Source organism: Brienomyrus brachyistius, chromosome 13 (assembly GCF_023856365.1).
Source record: "Brienomyrus brachyistius isolate T26 chromosome 13, BBRACH_0.4, whole genome shotgun sequence".
NCBI classification, from domain to species: Eukaryota; Metazoa; Chordata; class Actinopteri; order Osteoglossiformes; family Mormyridae; genus Brienomyrus; species Brienomyrus brachyistius.
The window spans coordinates 18915589-18941716 of record NC_064545.1 but is presented as its reverse complement, the minus strand read 5'-3'; the positions used below and the strand labels follow the sequence as shown (position 1 = coordinate 18941716).

At 45.0% G+C, this 26128-nt stretch overlaps 1 protein-coding gene across 1 annotated transcript in view; it reads right to left on the bottom strand.

The window, feature by feature from the left end:
- LOC125706336 (leucine-rich repeat and immunoglobulin-like domain-containing nogo receptor-interacting protein 1) overlaps nt 1–18623 on the bottom strand; it is a 106651-nt gene extending 88028 nt beyond the window's left edge. Inside the window, exon 1 of the mRNA XM_048972997.1 lies at nt 18496–18623. The gene's annotated coding sequence lies outside the window, so the exon portion shown is untranslated. The remainder of the gene's footprint in view (nt 1–18495) is intronic.
- Between the last annotated feature and the right edge of the window lie 7505 nt (nt 18624–26128).

Here is a 26128-nt window from a genome sequence, read left to right as displayed (position 1 = left end):
AGATAAAAGGCAATAAACTCCATGAACAACCTATTCATCTTATTTAAGTGAAAGTGTAAATGACAGTAAAAGCCCAGTAAATACTTCTGAGAAAAGCCTCTGTCTTCTTACCAACATAAATGACCCACACTAGCTGGGTGCAAATCAAGGTCAGGGATGAGAAGTTGGAGAATGGAAAACCCTCGCTGTAGATCCACCAGACGAAGCCTTCCGGAAGCTTCTGGGGCTCAGTTTAATGAGGGAGTCATGGGGAAAAGTGCCGCGAGGGATACATCAGTGTCGGGTGGGCCTGGAGGAGAGGCCTGGAGATGTTACAGCACCTCTGGAGGAGAACAGTAGAGGGCCAGCCTGGCTATGCTGACTCAGGGGCACACCTGACTCCCCAACCCCGCAGCTCAGTATTCCAAAGTGGCTCAGCCGAGAACACATGACGAAGGAGAATATCTGAGCGTATTGTGGCCCGTGACCAGGGGCAAGAGCTTGGAGGCGAAGACAAACAGAAAAGGCCCACAGTGCTTTGCGAGGACTACAGTACATGTTTAAGGAGGGATGGCATGATCCACATGATCCCATGTGCTTCTGCCGCTGGGGGAGGCCTGCCTTCACAGGCAGCTGCCATGCCGCCTGCTTTGTAACCTCGTTTACATTTCTGATATTGACCCGAGTCGGACCTGCTTTCTCTCTCTGTGGCTGGATTTGAGCCTCATCGAGCGATCCGACCCGTCATTCTCAAATGGAGAGCGAGCCCTCAGATCTACAGACATAATGACTGGTGCTGCAAGGAGAACCCGGGGTGTTTGCTGGATCCTGCTGGTCTCCGACGGGCTCTCGCAGCTCATGTCGTGGAGATGGCGAGAATACCGTCAGCTTGGGGGCCGGCCAAGTAAATAAGTTTCTCTGGAGCTTCTCCCTTCCATAAAAAGCATCGCCACCCCCAGAGGAGCTTTGAGCCACACTGCCAGGCAATGGATGGATGAGCCTCTAACAGCTCAACTGCAGTCCCTACCTAGTACCAGCCATATGGTAAACTATATATCTGCTGGGACATTGCAACTGTGTAGTGTAATTACTCAGCATATATGTCATTCCGATCACTCAGGATTTCACGAAACAAGACCAAAAAACGCTGGGAGACCAAAAAGAAAAAGTCTGCCCCCCACGACCACTGACGACTAATTCATCCATCCATCCCGCTCGTCAAGCTGCTAGTCCTGGTGAGGGTGCAGGGAAATGTGCACTAATGGTTTGATAAAACTAGACCTGTCTTTTGAAGACAATTGCTAAGCCTGCACAATACTATTAAATTGCCTGCACGTTATTTACATCCCACACAATTACACTTAAAGTCAACAGTGCTGTTTTAAGTCAATGAAAGGAGTTTGCGGTAGTATCTCACATAAACTCACGCTGAATGCCAATGAACCCCTTTGTCCGTCTATTGAAATCGCCGTATATTGAAGGCAGTGTCTGTCTCCCCGGCTACCTCCTGCGGTGTGACAAGCAGGATTTATCCATTCATGTGTGATAGGCGCACTCAGCTTGGGCACGAGGTCACTTCACCCGGACCCAAAGCAGGATCACCAGACATCTATTCATCTGCAGTGGAGGGTGCTGCTTGTACCCTTATAGGTCAATAATTGAAGGCGTGCTGTTTCACACCGCGTTGGTCTTTGATTAACAGGCACCAGATACCATAATCCTCTTTGGTCTTTGGAATATCAGAAAAATCAACAAGGAAGTGCAGGTGAAAATAATTTGGGATCTAATCCAATTACACACTGTTGATAATAACATAAAAGTGCCCCAGACAGAAACAAATAAAGGAAACAATAGGTTATGCTTTACATTAACCGCACCTTCATAACGCCTTCATAATGCATTCATGGAACATTCATAAGCAGCATGTAAGTACACCTTAGCATCCTAACATACCATAACAGCTTTAATATACATTAAAAATTAAAATTATATGATAATGTTTGTTATATAAATAAAATATACATTTTGCCATGAAAGCTGTTAATATGTAACAGCTTAATGTAAAGCATTACCAAACAGTAATTAAAATCTATTTTTCTGCTATAAACGCTAGTGTAATTGTATGTAATAGTATGAATATACAGCGCTCCCGGATGCTACACGCTCAGTTGTTTCCACAGCCCACTGTGCTACTCCTGAACCGCAGACGTGCAGGATGAGTATATAAAAGCACCCATTCCCAACCTCTCTTATACTATAAATCATGCCTAGATTGTAGAACGGTACTTATGCAATTCCATCGTAGCACTTTAGTACTTGCTCACCCTGTAGATACGTTCTATGAAGAAACAGTACAGTGCGTATTGTATTGTTTAGGGAAAAATATACATCCCTCAGCACCAAAATATATCTCTTTTTCTTCAACCACTACTGAATCCTTTAGTAACATTAAAAGATGATGCATGGGTCTGACTAAATAGACTTAAGCGGAGGCAGATTTTTAGGTTTTTTTTTTTTTAATAGGGAGATGTTGCTAAAAAGGAATTTTGCTCAGGCATTACACAGGCTGGTTTTATGACACTCAGGATCCAATTCTTCATCCATAAACCACTTTTATCTACCAATCAAAGAGTCACAGACACCCCTCCCCGAAAGCTATGTGATACTCCTGCCGCTCTCATGTCGTGGCTTCAATCTACTGGAATTGCTCTGTTTTTTTTTTTTTTGCTTGTGGAATAGCAGCTGCTAATTCTTCACTGAGACGCTCTCATGCCTTGTGTCATACCTCCCGTGCGGCCTCCACACAGTGTGATCCCCAACAAATCTCAATTTAACTTTCGGTTTCCTTTTACAAAATGCCCTTTCCAGCAGAGCAGCCTCACACAGCCTCCCATATACATGTACAAACACAGGCAGTGCATTGCACCAGCTGGATAAAGTCAGGCGACCACAGAGAAGAGGAACAAAACCCTTTAGGTTGGAATTTAAGGATGGAAAAGTCTCTGGAGCTCCAAGGTCAACTTGCTTCCCACCTCGCAGGGGCACGCAAAGCAACTCAATGACCTAAATCTCAGTAGCTGCTGATCAGCTGGTCTGGTTCAAGTCCAATGTGACATTAATTTAGTGTCAACAATCAGCTACATGGAGTGGTGCTCAGAGAAGCTTCATTTAGTATTTTATCTTTTTCTACGGTGGAATCATTTCCGAAGGTGTCCTTTCGAAGTTCTACACTCAAGTGTGAAATTTTTTTATTTGCCCGTGGATTGTATTTGGCCATTTCTGCCCCCCCCCCCCCCCCGCTCCCCCCATGATGCTGAGCTCTATATCCTGTGGAATGATGAGGATGGGCTGCGTTTCTCCTTAGATTACAGCTGTACCTCGGATGTACTGGACATCTGTCTCAGGGCGGGCTTGCTGATGGACCACAGAGAGGAATTTTTTGACACAGTGAGAGAAGGGAGGTGGCTTGGGGGGGGGTCAACTCCCTGACCATTGGGGAGAAACTGAAGCTGATTTCCACTGAAGGTTATGGGGTACATTTGGCTGAAAAGTAGACAGAGTTTAAGATAGAATTTTTGGACAGATCCCAAATGCAGTAATGTGGTGCCTACAGTATTTTTGTCTAGGTAGAAATTTAGTTGACATCTTTGGCTGTCATTAAGCGCTTTATGGACTCGGCTGCCATTTTCATGTGGAAGAGAATTACTTCCTATTTCCGGACAAGGGGAATTAAGTCAGCAGGAGGTCCCCAGGAGAAATCCATCCATTTTCTGAAGCTATTTTTCAGGGTCACAGGAGGTCTGTAGTCTATCCTAGAGGCTACAGGTGCAAGGCAGGGAACAACCCAGGATGGGGTGCCAACCTGTCGCAGGGCACACTCACACAACATTCACTCACACAACATTCACTCACACACCATTCACTCACACAACATTCATGCCTATGGGCAATTTGGTAACTCAAATTAGTCTCAGCATGTTTTTGGACTGTGGGGGGGAAACCAAAGTACCCAGAGGAAACCCCATGACAACATGGGAAGGACATGCCATGGTGGAGCCTCAAACGCTGGTCCCAGAAGGGTGAAGAAGCATTGCTAATCACTACACCACCGTGCCAGTCCCATTAGAGGATTCGATATTTGAAAGGGTTTATGCTCTGATTGTTGTAAAACATCTTGGTTTTAAATTGACTACAGATTGGGAACCGCATTGGCTATAATGTTATGAAGTTTTATAAATAGTTATAGCCGTCTCTATAATACTCTGTCAATGTATTATAATGCACTATGAAGGTATCTATAATGCATTATAGATGAGTGCTTTAAGTAAAGTGTTACCAAAAGTTCTTTCTCACTGTAACTGTGTCAGCTGAACTATAGTTTGCATGTAGAACAAAGTGTGACTGACTGGCCCTGTAGCCCCGTCTCTATGCCACTATGGCAAAGAGGCTCACAAAACAGGGCCTCGGATATTTCCTGTTTCTCGCTGCTTGGGCAGCTGGAGCAGTGAAGTAAAATGGACTTGCCCTGCATAATGGGGGTGGGACACAATTGCGATGAGAAGATCAACCCTCCAGCGTCTGGGAAGAGCACCAGGCGGGTTCTTATTGGGTTCTACTGATCCGACGTGTAACTAAGTACCAAAGCGTCTAAGAACGAAGGCAGCCAAACGTCACATGTGAGGCAGAGTCATAAAAAAAGAACAAAAGATGCATTTTTTCAACACTCCCTTGGGTGCACTGTCCAGTACAGGAGAAAACTAATTTAATAGAAAAATTTAATTAAAATTTGACAACATATTAACTTATTTACGGCACTGTAACTGCACTCTCAGGAAAAAAAAAAACAGATTTCCTTAAAGGAGGAGAAGTGTAGGAAGCAAAACTTGGTTCATTCATGAGTTGAGTCCCATCTGATTTTTGAAGGCTGGTTCTTTCTTCTACTCATCAGAGATATGGTGCATTTTCTGTGTTCTCAATTAGACGTGAAATTGATGACAAACCCACCACACAGCTGTTACAACCAAGACTCAGAGCTCAAAGGAGTCCAAAATGGGGCAACCTTCTATCCACAGGAAACACATAAGGGCTCCCGTTAGAAAACACTTCGGGCTTCTGATTGGGTGGGTGGCTCCCGGTAATCAATGTAACTTAGAGCTACTGATTGTGGGGGGTGGCTCCTGGTAACCAATGGGACTTAGGGTTATTGATTAGATGGGTGGCTTCAGATAACCAATGGGATTTCGGGCTACTGAGTGGGTGGAAGACTCCTGGTAACCAATGGGACTTAAGGTTATTGATTAGATGGGTGGCTTCAGATAACCAATGGGACTTAGGGCTACTGATTGTGTGGGTGGCTCATGGTAACCAATGGGACTTAGGGTTATTTATTAGATGGGTGGCTTCAGATAACCAATGGGACTTCGGGCTACTGATTGTGTGGGTGGCTCATGGTAACCAATGGGACTTCGGGCTACTGAGTGGGTGGGTGGCTGCAGGTAGTAGCAGAAAGCAGGGCCAAGATATGTGTCCGAAATACAACAACAAAGAGATTCCGGTTTTTCGGCACTCCAGGTATAGAAATAACAAACCTGTAAATGAAACAACAACAGATTAAACCCAGACGCTAGACTCCAGCCCTAACCAAGTGCTCAATGGGCAGCATGGTGGAGACTGAGTCCTGAGCTAAGCTCACTGCTGAGTCTAATTGAGAGTCACAGCCAGCCGGTTCCAGTTCGGAGTGAGCACGTGCAGACCACACTCAACTCCATGACTCAACGTGGAGCGCTGAGAAAATGTTCTACTTCTTTGAGCTACAATAATTGTATGATTTCAACATTTGTAGACATTTTCTTTTACACAGAAGCCAAAACAACATTCTTGGTTTTCTCGCATCACCTTACCAGCCGTGTCATTATGAAATATATAAAAACAAAACATTTATGCCTGCAGAGTACTGGTGCTTCATTGGATTAACCTGCATTGTGTGAAATGGTCAACTCATCAATGACTTTATCAAACTAGCAGCACCAGTCCTGGGGGCCCGGAGCCCAGTGTAGCTTAGTTCTGTCCCTGTTCCATCATCTATGATTCATCTCAAGAGCTGTGTGGTAATTAGCACAAGGAGGTGCAAGGAGTTTAATCAGGGGAGTTAAATCAGGGGAAACCCAAAAATGTGCAGGGTCTGACCCTCCAAGACTGGAATTTGGGGCCCCTGGTCTAAAGGTAGTTGATGGATCCTTTTTTTTTGAACTCATGAAGAATACAGTGCAAGGAAATCTTCTGTGCAGCTACCCTAAGGGTTATTTTGTGTTTAATTTGCCCTGCATTTTCTATGGAGATCCACACTTCCTGTCACTACTGACCAGAGAGACCCAGTGCAAAATTAAACACCACGGTGTGACCCAAAAAAAACGCAGTGAATACAAGGACACTACCGGCTTCATGGTGGCCCAGGGGGGAACACCGTGCCCTCAAGCCTCCCAGGTATGATCCATGCTCTGGCTCAGCGAGTACTTTCCTCCCTCAGCCAAAATAAATGCCGTTTAACTTGACCGCTGTCTTTAAATTTGTGTCCTCTGATGGCTTGAGATTTTGCTCAGAGACTCATCCTGGGACCAGCTGTTAAATTATTAAACAGGAAAAGGGATGGATGGGTATCCTCTGCTGAATGGTGGGAGCCCTTTAGAGCTTGCAAGCGATGACCACATGATGAGGTGTGCAGATAAGTACAGTATCAGTAGCAGAGAGAGCTTCAGAGGGTAAGTCACATGAAAGCCGTGTAAGTCCCTCCAAGCAGATCACGGCTCCATGGAAACGTGCACCATGCCAGACAACACTGCGGATCAATATGTTAGGGTCAGAAAGTAAAGCCACTGCTTTAATTTATGAGCGCTGGCACACTGACGAGAACGGAGGTTTGCTCCCCTGGGGCAGATGCCTTAAGCAGAACCCCCCCCCGTGTGACCGAGACCTGGATCCAAAGTCAGAGGTACAGTCATAGCTGGCCATCTCACCAGAAGAACACTTTTAAAATGATCTTCCAGATTTTTTTTCTTAACTTTTGGCCTTGTATAAGCAGTCCTCCCACCCATAAAAACCGTGTAAATATGAATTTTACTTTGCTAATATCATCCTTTCATATTATGCAGGATCATAGACAAAGGGGTAATGAGATGTGCATCATCCCAAAATGGCAGAATGGCATTGTCATATTGCGGGCTTCCCTGGCAGGGATGGAGTTGCCTGTGATATGTCTGCCAGTAACATGGGAGTGGGGGCTACAGCCCACGCGTCATCTGCTGTGAGAGCGCCACATGGGTGGGGGGACAGGGACGGATGCGTAACGCGATAAGAGACATACACTGCATGCTCCTTTTGAGTGGTGTGGGGGTGTGGCTATGAGTGGGGGGCGTGGTCACAAGTGGAGGTGTGGTCATGGTGGGCGTGGCCATGGGCAGAGGGGTGGGCACCCTTTTAGCATCCCGCTGATGTCACTCAGAAAAGAAAGCTGGGTGTTTTTGAGGAGGCTGATTCATAAAGTAACTGTAATTATACAGTATCTCTGGCTGCCAGCAGGAACATGGACTGGACTTCAGAGGACTATCTGGGATGGTTTTTGTGACACAATAGCATAGGACGGGTAACTAGAAGATATCGCATTAAAGGGGCACCGTTCTGCCATCTGCTGTAAGCTCCTATCAGGGAAGACAAAATACAGGCACCCAGGTAATACGAGGTAAATAATACCAATAAACTCGAAAAATATCTGGGCCGTGTGCAAAACAAATCACGCAGCAGCCAGTGAGATTGTAAGTGATTACGGAGGCAGAGTAGGAAACACGCGTGTGCAGCGAAACGAGGGCCTCTATCCTCCTGTGTTCGCTGGCTGACTGCTTCCTTAAATAACTCAGACTGCCAGTCAAAAGCCACTGCAGCAAAGCAAAGCCCTGCAAACAACACATAAGAATATGCGGGGGGTGGGCGCTTGCGTTCTTTATGTCTGAAGGTAAAGCTAGTGTGAGCTGATCGAGCAGCACTAACTGAAGGAGGAAGGGGAATCACAGAGACGTTGATCCCTGATGTTATGTAAGCTCTCCTGCCAGTTACACTTCCGCAGTTGATCCCTGATGTTATGTAAGCTCTCCTGCCAGTTACACTTCCGCAATTACAAATCTCCTTATTTTTATCTTCTTATTTCGGTCTTTGTTTTAACCAAAAAAAAACGGTGTGATGCAGACCAGGGCTGTAGAAAGCAGACATGAATCGTTCTCACGGTACTTTGATCTTCAGACAAAATATCCCAGGACAAGCAATCGTCAGGATTTAGATGCAGAACCTAAATGCCCATCATGATGAGGCACTGAAGGCGATAAAGATCGGTGGTGGTAGTGTGGTGGCTGATTCTGTGCATTTGCGTGGTCCCCATCGACTGCTATCACGCGTACCTACCAGCGGGTGCTAACACTCCAGGTCAATAACCACGAAATGTCATGTCAAAACAGATGCTTCACTCAGTCGAATCAGACAATGACAGAAGAGGGGGGCGCCGCGTCTCGGCCCACGCGATAAATCACAGCTGTATTCATATTCCAACCTTTGGAATGAGGAGACTTAATGGGGAAGTCGAATACAAAGGTCTAATGGCAATGCCCAAGGGGATTGTCCAGGGTGCCGAGTCTCAAGTTACCGTTGGGATTTCGAAATTCGAAATGCTTATTAATTTCCCGCTTAAATGAAGATATGACTTATTACACCTTTGGGGAATTGCGCTGATAATTATGTCAAGGAGGCATGCGTTGAAAAGAAACTCATTTAGCCATTATTTTAAATTCAGCAGTCTGTACCATGTTTGACACGGTAAAAGGCTCTTCCATTGACGATGCCTGTGCATCATAAACTTGCACGCATACAGTATTCATCAGTGTTGTCACATACACCTCTGATAGATGTCTGATGATAGAGTGTATCTGCATGTCGCCTGCTTCACTGGAGATGGTTTGTAATCTTATATTGCATATAATTTAGCACATTTAAAGGCATATTTCTCAATTACTCCCATAAATTTGTATAGAAAGGCTTTTACTTGATTTAAATTCTATCCATAGCAAGCCAAATAATGAACGATGGCTATGACCAACACAGCGTGTTTGCAAATTACACTGTATTATGCTCTGGGACACAAAGGATGAGAACAACGGAGTGAACATTAGTAGAGGGCCTCTATTCATGAAGGGAGGAGACTTGCCCCTTACAAAGTGACCTATTACCCTGAAGTCCTACAGCTCTGTTGTGTGGCCTCTCTTAGCAGGGACTCCATCAGCATTGACATGGTCTGCTGATGTGCTCTGCTCCGCATGAGCGATATGCTGGGTTATTCAAAGGTATAAGTTCAGATACGCCTCCATCGCCGATGTTTAAACCCAATGTCTCTGCACGGTTCTTGCACAGAAACCGATTTATGGACGAGGGCCCAAAATATCAAGCGCCCCACTTTATGACATGTGGATTTTACAAGACGAGCGGTTGTCAGAAGATGGGTGGATTGAATAATCCGTTTATATCGTGATATAGCTCAGTCTTATCCCCAAAATGTACACATAATTAGAGTCACGATTAACCAAACGCAGATCATTCACAGGAAGGGATCAGTAGTTTGGAAAGTCACATATGGTACATACAGTGAGAAGCGTTGGGCTTGATTAGTAATCTGGGCTTTGGGAGCCCCAGGTCCTACGCGTAGACATGTCACAGCAAAGCGACCGCGGAGTGGCAGCTGAGAGGTGTCAGCCTGTGGCATCTGCCTCGCTCCTCACCAGCCGTTGGAAGTACATCACCCAGGCAGACAGTAACTTCTTCTCACATATTTACTACAATGACAGCGTGACGTGACACGTCGGAATGTGCCGGTACGTGACATAATGATCAATAGCTTTTTACAGAGCAGACGGACTTTTCTTTGGTATTCAAAGTGTCTTATTTAAATTCCTCCAGCGCTGAATGTGAATGCAAACATATCCTTGCTCATTCCGTGCTGCGAGTTCTCATCTCTTACGTGGTTGGGTTCCTCTGTAGAATAAGTCTAACAATGCCTGCCATTAAGCGTGGTTGATGTACATCCATTTTGCTGAGACAATGCTTGACAACTCTTTCACAAAATAATCCTCTGCGTTACCAACATTCATCTGAAACTTTTGTTACCGCAAGAAAACTAAATTTCACCATGCATGTAATTGGCCGTGTTCAGTACTACAATAGCAGTTTCGTAAGCTTAAGAGGGGAAAAACAATAAATCCTTGATTTTGTTGTGTAACGAGAATCTTTAGCTTTCTTTAGCTACAGATTGTTTCCAGAGTTTTATGCGAGCATCTGAAACGAGTGGAATCTGTTCATTTCCCACTTTAATAGCATTAAGGTTACAGCTGTGAAGAAGACACAAAATTCATCCATCTTCCCAACGCATCTACAGGGACACGGTGAACCTAGAAGCACAAGGGAGGGATCCTCTATGGATGGAATGTCAGTCCATCACAGGGCACAAGACTGTGGTGTGAAACAGCAGTACTACCCACTGAGCCACCCATGACGCAGCAGAAAAAATGTAACGTGAAACATTCTGTAAGCAGTGTTAGCTATTACCTGGGAGACGTCTTCGTAATGAATAGCATCTGGGCTATCCTAAAAGCATAACGTTAAAGGACAATAGATAATTAAGCCAAAAAGCGATTTATCATGTCTGCTGCTATTTGGTGGTTTAGAGCGTGTGGCAGAAAGAAACTTCCCAGAAAAACCATGTACCGTGATTTCCTACCTTGTTCACTGACAGGATGCTGCTTAGCTAGATTCAGGGAAGGGAAGGGAAAGCAGAGGAGGCTGAGGAGGAGGTGTAAATGGTGGGTAGAACGCGGCGGTCTCGCCTAGCAGGATGACCTACTTCAGACAAAGGTGTCCTCATTTCATTTGCAAATGAAGTATCAGCTCTTGCGTCGGAAAGCTAAGCAGGTGGCCGTCCGGGGGCATACAGATGCACATTCCGTACCTCGTGGTCCGCGTAGCCGCCCGGGACCGTTCCCGACACCGCCCTGCGTTTCCTGGCATTTCTACATCATGTTAAAATGTGAGCGCGTGGCAGAAATCGCACGGGTGTTCGGATAACGTCAACAGCAAGGCAGACAAGATAAGCACGGATTCCTCAGGTAAGCGGAGATATATTCAGCTGGTCGACATGAAGACACAGCGCGTTGTTGTGTGAGACACAATAACATAGCAGCTGGGAGCGCCACTCTCAAGGCGAAGATGCATCCGCAGGCAGCCGCCAGCCAGAGCGATGCAGCTTCTCAGTAAAACTCTGACTCTCCTTGGTATCGTTCCCTGTTCTATGGATCTTCTGCCTACTCGGGAATCTCACACTTTACTGTGATATTTTCACTTTGCCTTAAAAAAACATTAACTGTGCCATCAAAATTTATTCATTATTCATTCATAGAACATTCAGTGTACCATCATAATGCATTCATAATGCCTTCATAATGCCTTCATAGAACATTCATAAGCGGCTTGTAAGTATCATCCTCACATACTTCAACAGCTTCCATATAAATTAATAACGAACATTATATGATTATAATGTTTGTTAATGAAGTATATTAAAGCTCTGAATGTGTCTTAGGATGTTAATGTATTTTTACATACTGCTTCTGCATATTCTACTTATGCATTATGAAGGTGCAGCTAATGTAATATATACCAAATATATATGTTTGTCTGTATCAATTCACGGTCCCCTCTAATCTAATGTCCTGTGGCCCTCCTAATATTTCTCTCTCATGCCCTGGAGAAGCCTGACCGCAGCCACTGAAAGATGCTCTTGGCTTGGCCTCATGGAGTAGCATTCCAGTTTGGCTTCGATCCAGGACAGCTTGCTGTGCCAACACCGCTTGCGAGGCCGCAGCAGCCGAACTTCCTGTCATAACCTTCCGCTACGCACACTGTCTTCTTTTTTGCCCAGTCTGGGTTTTATTGCACCACTTCCAGGTTAGGAAAATGTTCCCTCTCATTGCCATGCGGGTTTCTTTCTGGCCCACTACGCACGCTGAGTAAATGCGACGTGCCTGTTCCTCATAATGCCACTGGGCTGAGTCACGCAGCCGATTAAAGAGATCAATCATTGATGAGATGCATAGAAATCAGGGAGCGCACTGCTTCCTGCAGTCCACGTGGCGGAAGGGTGACACATTTAATACATGCTCTTCCTTGATTCATTCTTCTGTCAGTCTTCTGTGGGTCTTTTGATATATGTGCGGTCCTCATACCCCTGAGATACCCACTCACTTTTTCAGATATGCCTTTGCACACTCGGGCACAGAAACACACTGACGTGCAGATGATGGGAACATTTTGTTTCTCTGTCCCGTCTGACACCCCCCCCCCCCCCCCCCCCCCCCACCAAACATTGAAATTCTCTTCCAGTACAGTCTTTAACCGTTAAGTGACATCTGCATAACACCTCTCGTAATTACAGCTTCGCCTGATTATCCTGAAATGGTAGCCCAGGAATTCTGCGTAAAACCTTCCAAACCTGTGACAAATGTGACAAATTAAATTAGCTGGAAGTTACCGGTACCTTCAGTAGACTTACCGTCTTCATTCTTTTCAAAATGGTTCTAAAATTAGAGATGTGTGCGTGTTCATCTGCAAATTCACCACTACTGTCAGATTGCGGTACGCAGAGATCCTTTCACTCTTACAGGGATTTTTAAATGAGGTAGCAGCTTAGTCGGAGTGGTATATGTGTGTGTGTGTGTGTATGTATGTTATTAGTAATATAAATCATTAAAGAAACGGGCTGGCCCCCCATCCTGGGTTGTTCCCTGCCTTGTGCCAGTAGCTTCCGGGATAGGCTCCGGACCCCCCGCGACCCTGACGGATAAGCGGTTTGGAAAATGGATGGATGGAATCATTATAGATCCCTAAACCCGCTAAACTCTGCCTTTGATTGGCTGAGCCTCCAAACGCCGGCTCCGATGTCCCGGTTGCAGGACACAGAGGAGGACGGCCACCTTTGTTCCTAAAGCTGTCCTTCTTTTGAACTCCTGACATGCCCCCAAACCCACCATTATCACCTCTCACACCTCCCCCTCCAATCCAGACCTCTTCAGTCTCTGTCACTTCTCATTCAAGATCATGCACCTTATTGCCTCTGTAGTTAAAGTCATTTATTATTGTTCATAGTTCATTGTGTGTCTATTGTGTGTCATCTGTTGTGTCAAATGTTACAACTGTTATGTGTGTGCGCTGCTCCTCTGTCCCTTTTTCATTGCCCCTCGGGGACAAATAAAGTTTTTTGAATTTGAATAACAGCAAAACAACAACAACAATACTACTACTACTACTGCTATTAATAATAATATCAAGAACACATTATAATAGATAACCACCTCTGCATAACCCTAGGAAGACAGGGATCCACTCCCCCCTCCAAGTCATAGTTAAGCTTGCATGGAAACATAATGCGTATTTCATAAGTTAACCATGCAAATAGTTACCTAACAACAGAGTACTAAACAGTACTGCATTAAATATGCATGTGTGCAAATGCAGAATGCATTAACTATATCATATAGACATGTTTAAAAACACACACATACATAGACACAGACGCACACAAGACTGTATTGAATAGTTCCTGTGAACATTCAAATCAGTTGCCACTGTATCTGCCAATTTATGTCAGAAACACGTATTTATTCCAATTTTAAAAGTCCAGCTGACATTCAACCAACTTTCTCTGCATCTTCTCATGTTTGATGGGTAATGTAAAATCATTGCTCAGTGCAGATTTCATTACCGTTTTCTGAGTTATTGGCCAGCTGCGAATATTCAGCTGCCTTTTCTTTAAACTGAGTTTATATCCGACTACATTTTCTCTGGGCAACAAATTCCCATCCAGCAAATGGGATTTAAGCCTGTCTGCTGGGCACTGAGATCCCAGATTCGCGCACCTCTCTTCAGCACTGCACATCTGAGGGAAGGTTCTGTTTCAAGCTCTGGTTTCGTTTCTGCCCAGTAAGTGCTGGTTGCCATTTCACTCGTTCACTCGCCACATCTAATCACTATTAATAGGACAAAGGGCAAAATCCGCTTCTAGTACCAAACTGGTACCACACAGATAAAAATATTTTGCAGTTTACAGTCAATTTTTTCGTTATAATCAAATTAACCCATGTCAGTCAACAAATTAGATATTTACTTTTTTTTGGTGCTAGAATAAAATATGATAATTGCTTAGCAAAATTGATTAGACATATATTCAGAGAATGATTACTGTTTTTTTGGAAATCCAGAAATCACTCTGATTTCTAATTCATCCCTATAATTAGCCACACGGTACCAAGAGTCTGCTGAGTTTCTTCAAAGTGGTGAAGCAGCAAAATTTCAGATAAATTTGCATGGAGGGAAGGTGAGAATATTACAGGCTGTATAAATAAGTAAGATTGGCTTTGTTTAAGTCTAGGAAAATGGTTTAGTAATGCAGCATAACAGGGATGGTGTGGTTCTGATAGCATTGTTCTACTGCGTGAGTCAGACCTACATGGGCCAGGGTTCTGCATCATGTTTCCATGTCGGTCCACCGCGAGCCCCCAGGCGGGTGGGTTCTGCCTGTTGCGTCTTTGCTTGGCGAGGAACCACAATGGCTGGTCAAAGCTAAGGACAAAGGTCCAAGCTCCTTCAGTAGAACAAGACCGTATTCTCACATAGTACTGGACCTTACCGCTCAATGAGAAGAACTACAGGGCAGGAAGGGAGAGAGAACAAGACAATCTTTTAAAAAGTGTTGTTTTGGCAGGAAAGGGAAAGAGAGAGAAAAAAGCTCAGCTGCCTTGAGTACTGCAGCTGATGGCACAAACCCTGCTTTGGGATTCGTGTAGAAGCAAAATCTGTCAACAAACAGGAACGACAGGAACAAGCGGAACGATTCAGTACGAACCAGAATGGCCGCCAGAGTCTACAAACCGAATTTGACGGACCTACATGCTCATTCTCATCTTCTCTCAAATGGAGGCTGTTTTAGGCTCTCCCCATCAGGGAAGGCTGCACGTCCCCACCGTCCTCCAGCTGTGAATGCTCACTGCCAGAATAACAGGTCAAAGAAACAAGACAGCCAGATCCTAGTGGGTGGGGCTTCTCAGAAAAAAAAAAAACAAAAAAAATCATACATTCATTTCATGGGTTAGCAAGTTGTGCCACATTAAATAACAGGGCATTAAATAACAGGTGCACCTAATTCCTCAGGGTGCCAGATCAGCTCAGAGAGATCTCCACCTACGAGATCAGGGATGTAGTCAAGGGACAAGCTTTGGAGATGCTGCGATAAATGCATTTAAGCACTGATTTACCAATCTGATAGCAAATATCAGTGTGTGTCCTTTGTTTCAGCTCATAACGATAGCGAATCGCTAGCCAGAGGAAAAGGTCTAATAATATATATTATTGTCTTTATTTTTGCGGTTCCTTAGGCATTGTTTTCACTAACATGTTATCAGGTAATTAAGACATGTAGGGAGTATTTATCTTTAAGTTTGCCAGCTCAGTAAGTATGAGTCTCCTAATTATCTTTGTGGGAAGATAATCCAAAATGTTCCTGGAGAAATCAGACACCCAACTCTGCCCAGACAGCTGTCAAAATAATCGTGGGAGGGGTACCCTGAATTTTTATTTCTTCCTGCTTCTGTCCTTATTCCAATTTGTCCTGTGATTTTCCTTTTAAATAATGCCTTAATTATGTCATGTATAAAGCTGTACTGATGAAAATCAGTATTCATTTTTGGGCCAGAAACCCTTAAATATAAACATAAATCTGATTGCTCTACCTGGAAACATTGAAAGAACAAATGAACGAAGAAGCTTCCGTAAAAGCTCTCTGTGGGGGTAGCCCTCTCCTTAAATGGTAAGTCCCCACGATAGACTGATAGCCATATTACTGATGCCCATCTTAGGCTTGTAACCCCCAGAGGATTCGTGAAAGCTGAGCGGCCTGGTTGCTGGCTAAGCAGAGCGTGTCCAGAGCGTTCCACAACGCTGGACTCTCTGGGGAGGTGCAGGGGCTTTGCAGGAGCTCCGTTTACCTGTCTTGGGATGATGGCGAGCACAGCACGCGCATCCATTCGCAACAGGGTCACGTAGTGGCTGTAAAGTTTAATTTCAGCAAGGGAAAGAATACTCGCTTATGACAAGCGACGAGGAAAGGCCTTAGATTTCTCTCGCTGAGCTCAGTTAATTAAATCTGAGGCCCCTTCAAATGTAGATTTATTTGGATTCATTAGCTCTGATTAGTTAATCTGATATCAGCACCCTGCTCTAGATTTTCCTGCCTTCTCTCCCCACATCCTTCCAGCCCTGGGATGGAAATTGACTGCACACCTTTGACCCGCATGGAAATCAGGCAAGTGGAAGTGCGACTGGTGTCAGCAGAGGAAACCGAGGTCCGCTAAACGAAAGCGGCCAACAGGAGCTGACTGCTAAGCTAATTACTGTGCCGTGACGAACTTTCAATCAACGTCTTTTAGGACGGCTAGGAGGACAGAGTGCACTGGGCCAGTGGCTCTTCTGGTTTCCCAGGAGGCCTAATGACTTCCATCAACGCCAAGTACGCTGCTCCACAGGTACTAGAACTGCAGGCCTCTTAGAGAGGTCATGTGAGGAAAAAACCTGCGTCGATTCGTGAATAATCATAATAGGATTTTGTCATGTGACACGTTGGAAACACGGGACGAGAAAAGCACTTATTTTTCCACTTGGGATAAAACGAGCAAAATAATTTTAGACTGGGATAACAAAGCTGCCGTTTTTTCTATCACTGACGCTGAAGCAGACTGTATTTCAACCATGACAAAGCCCTTTGTTTGTTTGAGCCGTCGATCCTCCAAATTCATGCATCCTGTTACATAAGCCCCACACAGAAAGGTGGCCCGTGCCCCCCCCCCCCCTTCAAAAACAGTTTGTGCCTGTCCCTCGCATCCGGACAGCTTCAGGACGTCAATCATCAGACCGCTGTCAGTAAAAAGAAAATACTTCAACATCTGCTCCCATCCCAGGTGGAAACGGAACATCAAAGAGAAGGAGATCACATTCTTACACACTGTGACACTCCACCAATCACATCCACAGCCCTAAATCACGTCAGTCTCACCCGAGGTCTGCACTATGAACATCGATGCTCTGGGGAAAAAAAGAACCACTAATCAGTTCCACCTGGAGCTTCTCTGTGTCTCTGGCTCATGCATCCCAACCGCGGGAGAAACCAGCCATGTCGTCGGCATGAGATCGGAATTCCCGGCGCGTCCCGGTCCCGGTCTGGCAAAGTCCAAGCGATGATGAATGAAAGACAGACGGGAGAGCTGCCTTCGGCACCGTAATTTGATTCATTCTTTATTATTTCGCCAGCCTACAGTTGTGTTATTGCGCCTGCTCTTCTGAAATGGGAAATGTAATAAATATTGATGTTCCTTTATGGGCCGCGGAGCCGGGATTGCTCCGCTCGGGGCCCCTTCCCGGCTGCTCAGCAGAGCAGGTCCTGCATGCTGCATGCTCGCATTCCCGTTAGAAGTGAACCCCCCCGCAAGACCCCATTTTCACAGCCCGTGCCTCTGACGATAGGAGGTAGCAGTGCGGGGGGGGGGGGGGGGGGGCAGTGGCACACCTGGCTGCCCCCCGGTGTACACAGAGTCAATTCGGAAAGTGAGCAGAAGACAGACGGAGGAGGAATAGCGTGCAAGGGAAACGGTTGGCCGGCATAGGAAGGATGCCCAAAGTCTTATGGGAACGTCTCAAGCCCCGTGGATGCTTCAGGGTCACCATACAGTCCTCGTGATGGCCCAGCAAAGGGACCTGGGTGCCCTTGGGTGACCCAGTGACCCCAGCCAGTGTTAGCTGGGGTCCAGTTCGGCTTCTCGCTAGACCAGACGTGCGTACGGAGAGCTGGGGTTTGTGCTGCCTCAGCCTTAGCAGGTTACCCTTATAAGGATTAAGAGGCTCTAATGAGATGACTGTCAATGAGGGTAAATTAGTAGCAGTGCTTCTCTGATACTGTTCCCGCCCAGCCTGTCTTCAGTACACATACACACACACACACACACACACACACACACACACACACACATACACACACGGACAAGCTAAGCCATATGCTTATCCCCTGACAAACCTCCATACAATCAGAGGAAAATCTTTAAAAAGTCTCCATCACATATTCTTCCTGCTCCCCTCTCACCCCTCCCCATGATACAAAAGGCAATGATGGCATTCAGGGGGCTGGGTGTGAGCGGTAGTATCAGGTGGCTGCCTGGCAGGTCGCCTCTTCCCCAAGTCCTGCCAATCTGGGTCTGACTCTCGGAAACGGGGGCTAAAGCGTCGGCCTCTCACTCGGCGAACATGCACAATCCCGCCCCTACTTATATGTGTCACCCCCCCCACAGACCCAGAAACACTTAGGAAAAGTCCAGAAAGAGAACGAATCCTTACCTGAATTGTAGAGAGAATTCCAGAATGGTCTATTTCATTCTGCCGGGTTAGACATTAAATCCCAAATGCCTCTGATTGCTGCTGAGAGACTGAAGATGCCATTGAGGAGATACGGATGGGGCGGGGGGGGGGGGGCACGAGTTCGCGAAAGCCGCACAGGGGCGGGCCGCAGTGGGCGGACGAGCGGATTTGGAGATATCCGGGTCTCGCTCACTTTGAGGGGTTTTTCTCCAGGTATGAGTCTGCGAGCTGGAGGGAGCAGAAGCACAGGCTGCACCACGCTGAGAGGCGGAAAGAGAGAGAGGAAGGGAGAGAGAGTGAAAAAGAGAGCAGGCAAGGAAAGGAGCACTGGCAGAGGCGAGAGGAGGGGGGATAGGACACAGCGAGGTGGGAGGAGCCGCAGTGGAAGAGGGAGAGGGAGAGAGAGAGAGAGAGCAGGAGTGGGAGAGGGAGAGAGAGCTGCTGGAGGAGCAGCACAAATAGAACGGGCGCAACTAATGAAATTCAATTCCCACGTTTCATCACAGCCCCGGAGAGAGACTGGTGGCATGCGTGTGTGTGCATGTGAGCATGTTTGGTCAGTGCTGGGGGGGGGGCGTGGTGTTGTGGAGGAAAATTACCCAATGGTTACATCCAAGAAAAGCCAGGGAAGAAATTAAATGTATTCGTCTGCTCATTTCACAGTCCCCCCTCCCCCCCCAAGCCCCCCCTCCCCGTAACATGACACCTTTCACGGGACAGGGGGGCATTTTCAGGATGGAGGGCGACCTGCTTAGGATCACGTGAGCCTAAAGATTTTGCGGCATTATAGGGACCCAGGTTGGCAGATGGGCCAACGCTGGCTGGCTTCCCCTCCCTGTGGCTTCGCCGGGCCCCTGCTGAATCAGCGCTTTAGCGAGCGCCTCAGGGAGGGAGAGGAGTCACAAAAAGAAAAACCAGCAGCTATCCAGGGATGTTCCTACTGGGTAAACAAATGTCAGAAGCTCTAAAGTGGACATGGGATGGAGGCCTGCGATCTGGGAGCGACACCGCAGCCCTGGGGAGGCAATTCGGAAATGACAGACACCCCTGACAGCATGGCTCGGTGGGCCAAGAGCATGCCAGACTCCGATGTGGGATGACTTAGCGCAGATGTGGGCAGAGTAAGGTATGACTGGAGAAGATGACCCGATATCATGTTGTGATCGGTGATCCGACCGCAAAGGGACTTTCCATGGGGCTGAGTAGTAACATCACATGGGGATGACTCACAGCTCAGCAGGTAAACCTGGCAACCCCCGCTGTCATCCCCAGAGATGCATCATCTGGAGAGATGGGTTGCCATGGTGACAGGAAGCGTGAATGGACATACGCCCTACTTTATGGCAAGGCCAAGCTGGAGTTGGGTTGGGTGACAATCTGCCCTGATCACTCTCATACTTAACGTTCAACCTCACTCAGTGGAACTCTTTAACCTCGGGCTATTTTTTAAATTTTCTAACTGAAACCCTCAGGAAAAGTTAGGCCATTATTCAGGGTTACGGTTTCATTCTTTTTTTATCGCTTGATCAAAGTAGTCTTGCAGAATTCAAAGGGGGTTAATACTAACGTGTAACTGATGAGACGCAGACACAAAGAAACAATGATGCTTTTCAGGACAGAAGAGAAGCAAGTATGGAACATGGGTGGGAGGACTGGGATCACACAAACAAAATGTGTCTCAAGGATCAGTGGATGTTTTTAGGCCCTGGCTGGAACCATAAACACATCCCAGTCTCATTAGTCAAGCTGATAATGCAAGAAAACATAGTTCCATCCAGTATGAAAGCCTGAGTGGCGTCTGAGCGTCTAAGCGCGCTATATACCTGGATTCCTGATAGTTATTATTTGTCTTAATAACAGCAGCATTCAGAGCAGGCCTCCAGTGTGTTTATCTCACTCAGTAGCTGAAAACAACGGAAGGAACATTCAGGCACATTTTCATTAGCATTCTCAGTCTCGATACGGTGAGAGGGGTGAATCGGCGTCTTTGTGTTTCTCCAGCTGTATTCCATAACATGCGGCTGTCTGCGTCACGAGTTAATTTAATTTGTGGACTGCCTGCCGTTATGATGATGTCAGGAACAATTTTCAAGGCTAAGCACAGTGAGCGATCTTTCTAGATAGCCGGCTAATTGAAACTGCTAATGTTTGTTACTTAGCATAAAGGGAATATGGGCACAATCTTCCTGGCAGAGGGCTCTGAGACCGCTGCCTGAAATGAAAATAATCAAAATTAATGGTTCTTGATGCTATGTTTTTGTGTCCAGATCAGTATATATTTTGTATAAAAGGTTACCCTTCAACATGCCCATGACGCCACATGTACGGTCTGAAGATACTTGGAAGGAAAGCTATAGAACGTAGCGAAAAGATTGAATAATGGCTAAATGTGAGGAAAACAAAGGTTACGACCAGAGGAAGAGCAGCGAACTTTAGTGCTGATAGCGAAAGCATGGAGGATATGCACAGCTTTTGCCTCCGTGGAACAAAGAACGTCAAAAAAAAACTGAAGTTAAGAAACACATCTCAGGCTGGCACTTGGCAGAGCTGTGATGATGGAGGACTTAGATGCAATCTTCAAATGTAGAGACATACAGTATCTCTGTGAACAATGAACATGAGAACTGTTCAGAATATGGTATTTCCTTTGCCTCTTGATTGATGTAAAGATGACAAAGAAGGATAACCAGAACCACTGCCTTTAAACACTAGTGGTGGAGACTTTCAGAATGCTGTGGACCTAAAGGAAAATAAGCAGATACTTGATCAAATCAAGCCTGATCTTTTTTCTGGGAGCACAAATGTCCAGACTGAGGTCTTTTTTATTTTGGGAATTTTCTTGTATTCTGTTGCACTCAATGGTAAAACTGCCTCTTCCCTGTACCAGAGTTGGTGAAACTTACATGGCGATGTTGGCTGAGCTTGTCCAACGTCTACAGAGTTCTTAGGGCTTCAGGTCTGCGGAATGCATCCCGGAAGTGTGTCCTGCAAGCATGCGCCAATCAGGAAGCGCAAATCATCAGCCCAGAGGATAACCAATCAGGAAGAGCAAATCATCAGCCCAGAGGATAACCAATCAGGAAGAGCAAATCATCAGCCCAGAGGAAAACCAATCAGGAAGAGCAAATCATCAGCCCAGAGGATAACCAATCAGGAATCATCAGCTCTTTGGAAGATAGCTGTTGGGCCTGACACCCTGAATGTCTTTATACAAGATCAACAAAGAAGTTTTGCTTTCGTGTGTTTTTTCCCGTGTTGCGGTGATTCCTCAAGTAGTTAAAACTGTAAAAGAGAAAGAGAAAAAAAATACAAAGACAATGGCTACAGTGACTAAGAGACTATAGGGTAAGGAGGGAGCCAAGGAGCAGCAGGAAAACAACTTAAAAAAACTGAAAAGATTATTCCTAAGGCAGCTGGGATGAGAACTGGGACATTACTTGGTTTTGTAGCTTTAGCTGCTATAGCATTTTATATACAAGAACACTGTGTTCTACAATGAGTCATCCATTGTAATAGACTGTTACAGACACATTGCTGATCTATGCTGCTCACTATACACATATCTATACCAGGTGTTTTCTGTGAGGATTTGCTCTCAGTGGTTACTGGGGAATGTTACACACACAAATATGGTGGAATGTTCCCGAGTCTAACTAGAGATGCACCTATTGTATCGGTATCGGTCATTACAGCAACAATCCATCAGCCCAAGGTTAAAAAAGAGTCGATATTTGGCGCCAATATTTCCTGTAAAATGGTGACCCATATTGCTTTGCACACCCACGTACTAAACAGTTAGAAAAATGTCTGCTGTGTGGAATTATTTTAATGTCTTTAAAAATGCATTTCACCAGGAGGATCTGCTAATAAACATTTCAACATAAGAAATTTGGTTTCTTGGCTTAAGGTGAGCCAGTGAAAAGTATGAAGAGTTTCTGAAAGACAAATCCGTTCCAATACATAAGGCTGCAGTACTGTCAATTGACGCTAGTCTTTCAGTAACACAAGCATGTGATAGCAAAGGAAAATTCAGTGCAGAATACAAAAATATTCAACAAAATATTAGTTTTTCACACTTGATGATCAGCCCTTTTCTGTTATAAATGTTATAAGTATATGTTTCCTCCAGTTATAAAATATAGTACTCTGTTTTCATGCAAAAAAATAAATGCTTTTTAATATTTTTGGAATATGATTAATGTATTGCTTAATTTATTTGGGTGGATGTCCCTTTAAACGTATTTAAGCATTCCATTCGGAAACATTCGGTATCTGTCTCGGTTTTCAAAATAATCGGCTATCGGTGTCAGCCAGAAATTTCCTTATTGGTGCATCACTATGTCGGACCCTAACCCTGATTCTTAAGGACTATTTCCTCCAAAATTCACAACACGTGTGGCACGACGATAAAAAAAAAAAATAAAATCTTTGCTACTTAGCCCCCTCTGCTAACATGTGTGCTAGCATATGCACTGAAGTGAATTTTAAAACGATAAGGATAAAGAGGAGATGTTGGCGTGGTAAAGTCTGCAGCCTGGTTCAGGCATGAGGTGCCACCCATGAGGAAACATGCTGGCTGGCCGCCAGGAGGCTGATGGTAACTAACATTACCGCAAAAGTCCGACCTGTCAGCAGAGAAAAAAGAGGATTTTCCCAGTGCACTACATGGAGCATGGAAGCATGTGGACCTACTGATTACAGCATAGCCGGTCCAGGTCGGTTTGCTGAACGGGGCCGGATTTCGTCGTGTCTGTCTCACAGGTTCCACGCGCTGCTTGGATTAGCTCACCTGTTGTTATCCTAGACTTACACTGCTTCTCACTGTGTAGCCTCCGTTAAATTATATGGCATTGTTGCCATAAAATAAGTAATTAAATTAGTTAGGCATGACAGCTTGTTTGACAACATGCTAACTAGCGGTTGCTAACCGTTACATAAGCAGGAATACACGGAATGATAAAAATCATGAAAGTAAAGCATGTCTTTCAGAAAATCCAATACATGGCAGTTACATAAGGAAATTTAATTTATCCAGCATGTCAATAACGGCAATTGAAGGAAATGCTATGACAGAATTAAACTGTCATATCAATTCAGCCAGTAATTTGTGTAAATTTTTGTTTTTCTTGTTTAATCATCTTTAATTCTTTGCTCCTTCTCCAACAGCGGTAGCGACGAGTCCTTTCTGTTGCTAGAGGCAGTTGGCTTTTATCGGCAAGCTCGCACCATTTTCCGATTGCGTGAGTCTTTGATCTCGTATGCTTAACAAACACAAACAGCCACCGTATGTGTGCGTAAACAATGGCTGTGTGCGAGCGAAGCAGACCTCAGGTCTCATCAAGCAGACGTGGAGGAAGCTGCAGTTTTCTTACCGACGTTTAATTGCGCTGCACCGGCCCGCCCTCCATTCCCGCGCTTCTGCTGCTAGCTAATTATTCATGCATCTGAAAGTCAACATCCATGCTAAAGCAGCAAACGTTCTGCCAGATTCCCTCATGCATAACCACGACGAGCAATTAGGGTAACACTGCATTGAAGAAGCCTGTTCAGGCTTCCATCCACAATAAGCTCTAGGAATGTTTAACAGCAAGACATTAGGCGGCCATTATTACAGACAATTTCAATGCTGATAAGGCCGGAATATTCCAGTCTACTTAGACAACGTATTTATTTAGTCTTATTATATTCTGCACAATGGTTAATGGACCTTTTCAGGATGTACATAATAATGATTTGTGGTGTTGCCAAAAGAGCAGGACAGAAATTATTCCCAACATGAAATGGATACAAGGCCCCTTTAAGAATATCAAAGGAAAAAAACAAGTGTAAACGAAGAAAACAAAATAACAAAGACTGCTACACCTCCGGCGGAGCCTTTCCTCCCCCCAATCCACCCAGCTGACCTTAGTGATTAATCCAACTAGTGTCAGCTAGGCGTGATTAACTGCTGTACCTGTAGGCATAGTACTGGTGGTCAGTTGCCATGAAAATGTGAAAAATCACCCACACCGAGCCTCATTGTTCCTCAGGCTCCTGCTGTATCACTATAAAAGGAGACTCCTCAATGCCGAGTGCATTTACCATTTGAAGAGGAAGCTAGTCTTTTTGTTGATCTTTCCTCCGTCTGGATCGTTTATATACATCATGTTGGAGACCATGACAGGCTACGCAGACCCAGAATGCTCAGTGATAATGTGTTTTAAGTTGTGGAAAGCAAAACTTAACTCAGGACTTAACTCTGTCCTGGGTAATCATACTAAAACATTCTTTGACGCCTGGGACTGTAGCTAACTGTTTGCTGTTTTAATTATATATTTTTTCAGACTATGAATTTGTTTGAAAGTAAAAGGAGAGGAGAGTCAAAAAAGCAAAAATCTGCTTCTGAGAGGCCACATGGGAGTGCTTGTGGTAGACTGTAAGAGACGCTGTCAAGTAACTTATCTCTGGTTTCATTTAATCTCGCTAATGTAGCGGCCCACTTAGCGACGTGTAAATTTCACTCCCCTTTCTGAGCGTTTACTTCCATATTTTTCTTGCCTGTCACCAATGTTAAAAAAATCTGTCTGCAGTTCCGACAGTAATGAGACAAACCTTCCGAACACTTTCAAAACCTATTTCTTAATAGTCCGCTAGTGTATTTGTCTTCCCATCGTGTTTAACGCTTTTCTTCTTATGTAACTCCACGCAACCTGCCCGGGGTACATTACAACATGCTGATTTTAAACTGTTTGAGTGCAGTGTAATTTACACAGAAGTAATGGCTCAGTGGGTACCTTTTCAGGATTGTGAGCTATACCCCTATACACAGGGTTTCTATGGTCTTATTTACAGTTCAGGGGTCTAAATTGTCCTGAGAGGTGTGTGAGCGCTGCAACAGACTGGCATACCATCTAGAATGTTTTGTGCTTCCTGGTATAGGTAGATACGATCTATATTCAGTAGCAGTCAAAAGTCTGGACACACATGTGTTTAACGCATTCATCTCTATTTTAGGTATGTAATTCATTTCATAGTCAAAGGCCAACAAAAATCAAGTGAAGTGTGCAATATCTCAAACTGTAGACCCATCAAAATAGCCCCCTTTTGCTTTGATGACCGCATTGCAGACTCTTGGCATTCTTTCAGCCAGCTTACAGCTTACAGCCCCCTGGAATGTTTCTCCAGCAGTCCTGAAGGTTGGCTACCTTGCTTTTACTCTTCAATCCGACTCCTCCCAAACCAAACTCTATAGGGCTTCGGTAGGGGGACTGTGGAGGCCAAGTCATCTGTCACAGCACTCCATCTCTTTATTTGTCCCAAAGATTAATTTAAACTTACTACATAAACTTAAGGTGTGTTTAGTGTCATTATCTTGTTGAAAAACAAGTAATTATCAATAGTTCTGTCCAGACTGATACTGTAAATATGCATATTTAAATGTAAGGAAGACTTTGTATTAAATCATGTTAAGTAAATAAGCCTTTCAATACAGTCAGTATTTCTTACATTATCAAGGAAGTAAGATTTCAGTGAAACTAAGAGTGAACTAGACTTCTGTAGTTGAACGAAGTGCTGAGATGCCTTTAAGACAAGCATTCCTGCTCTCTGACATTGGCGTTAAGCGAACTGTGAA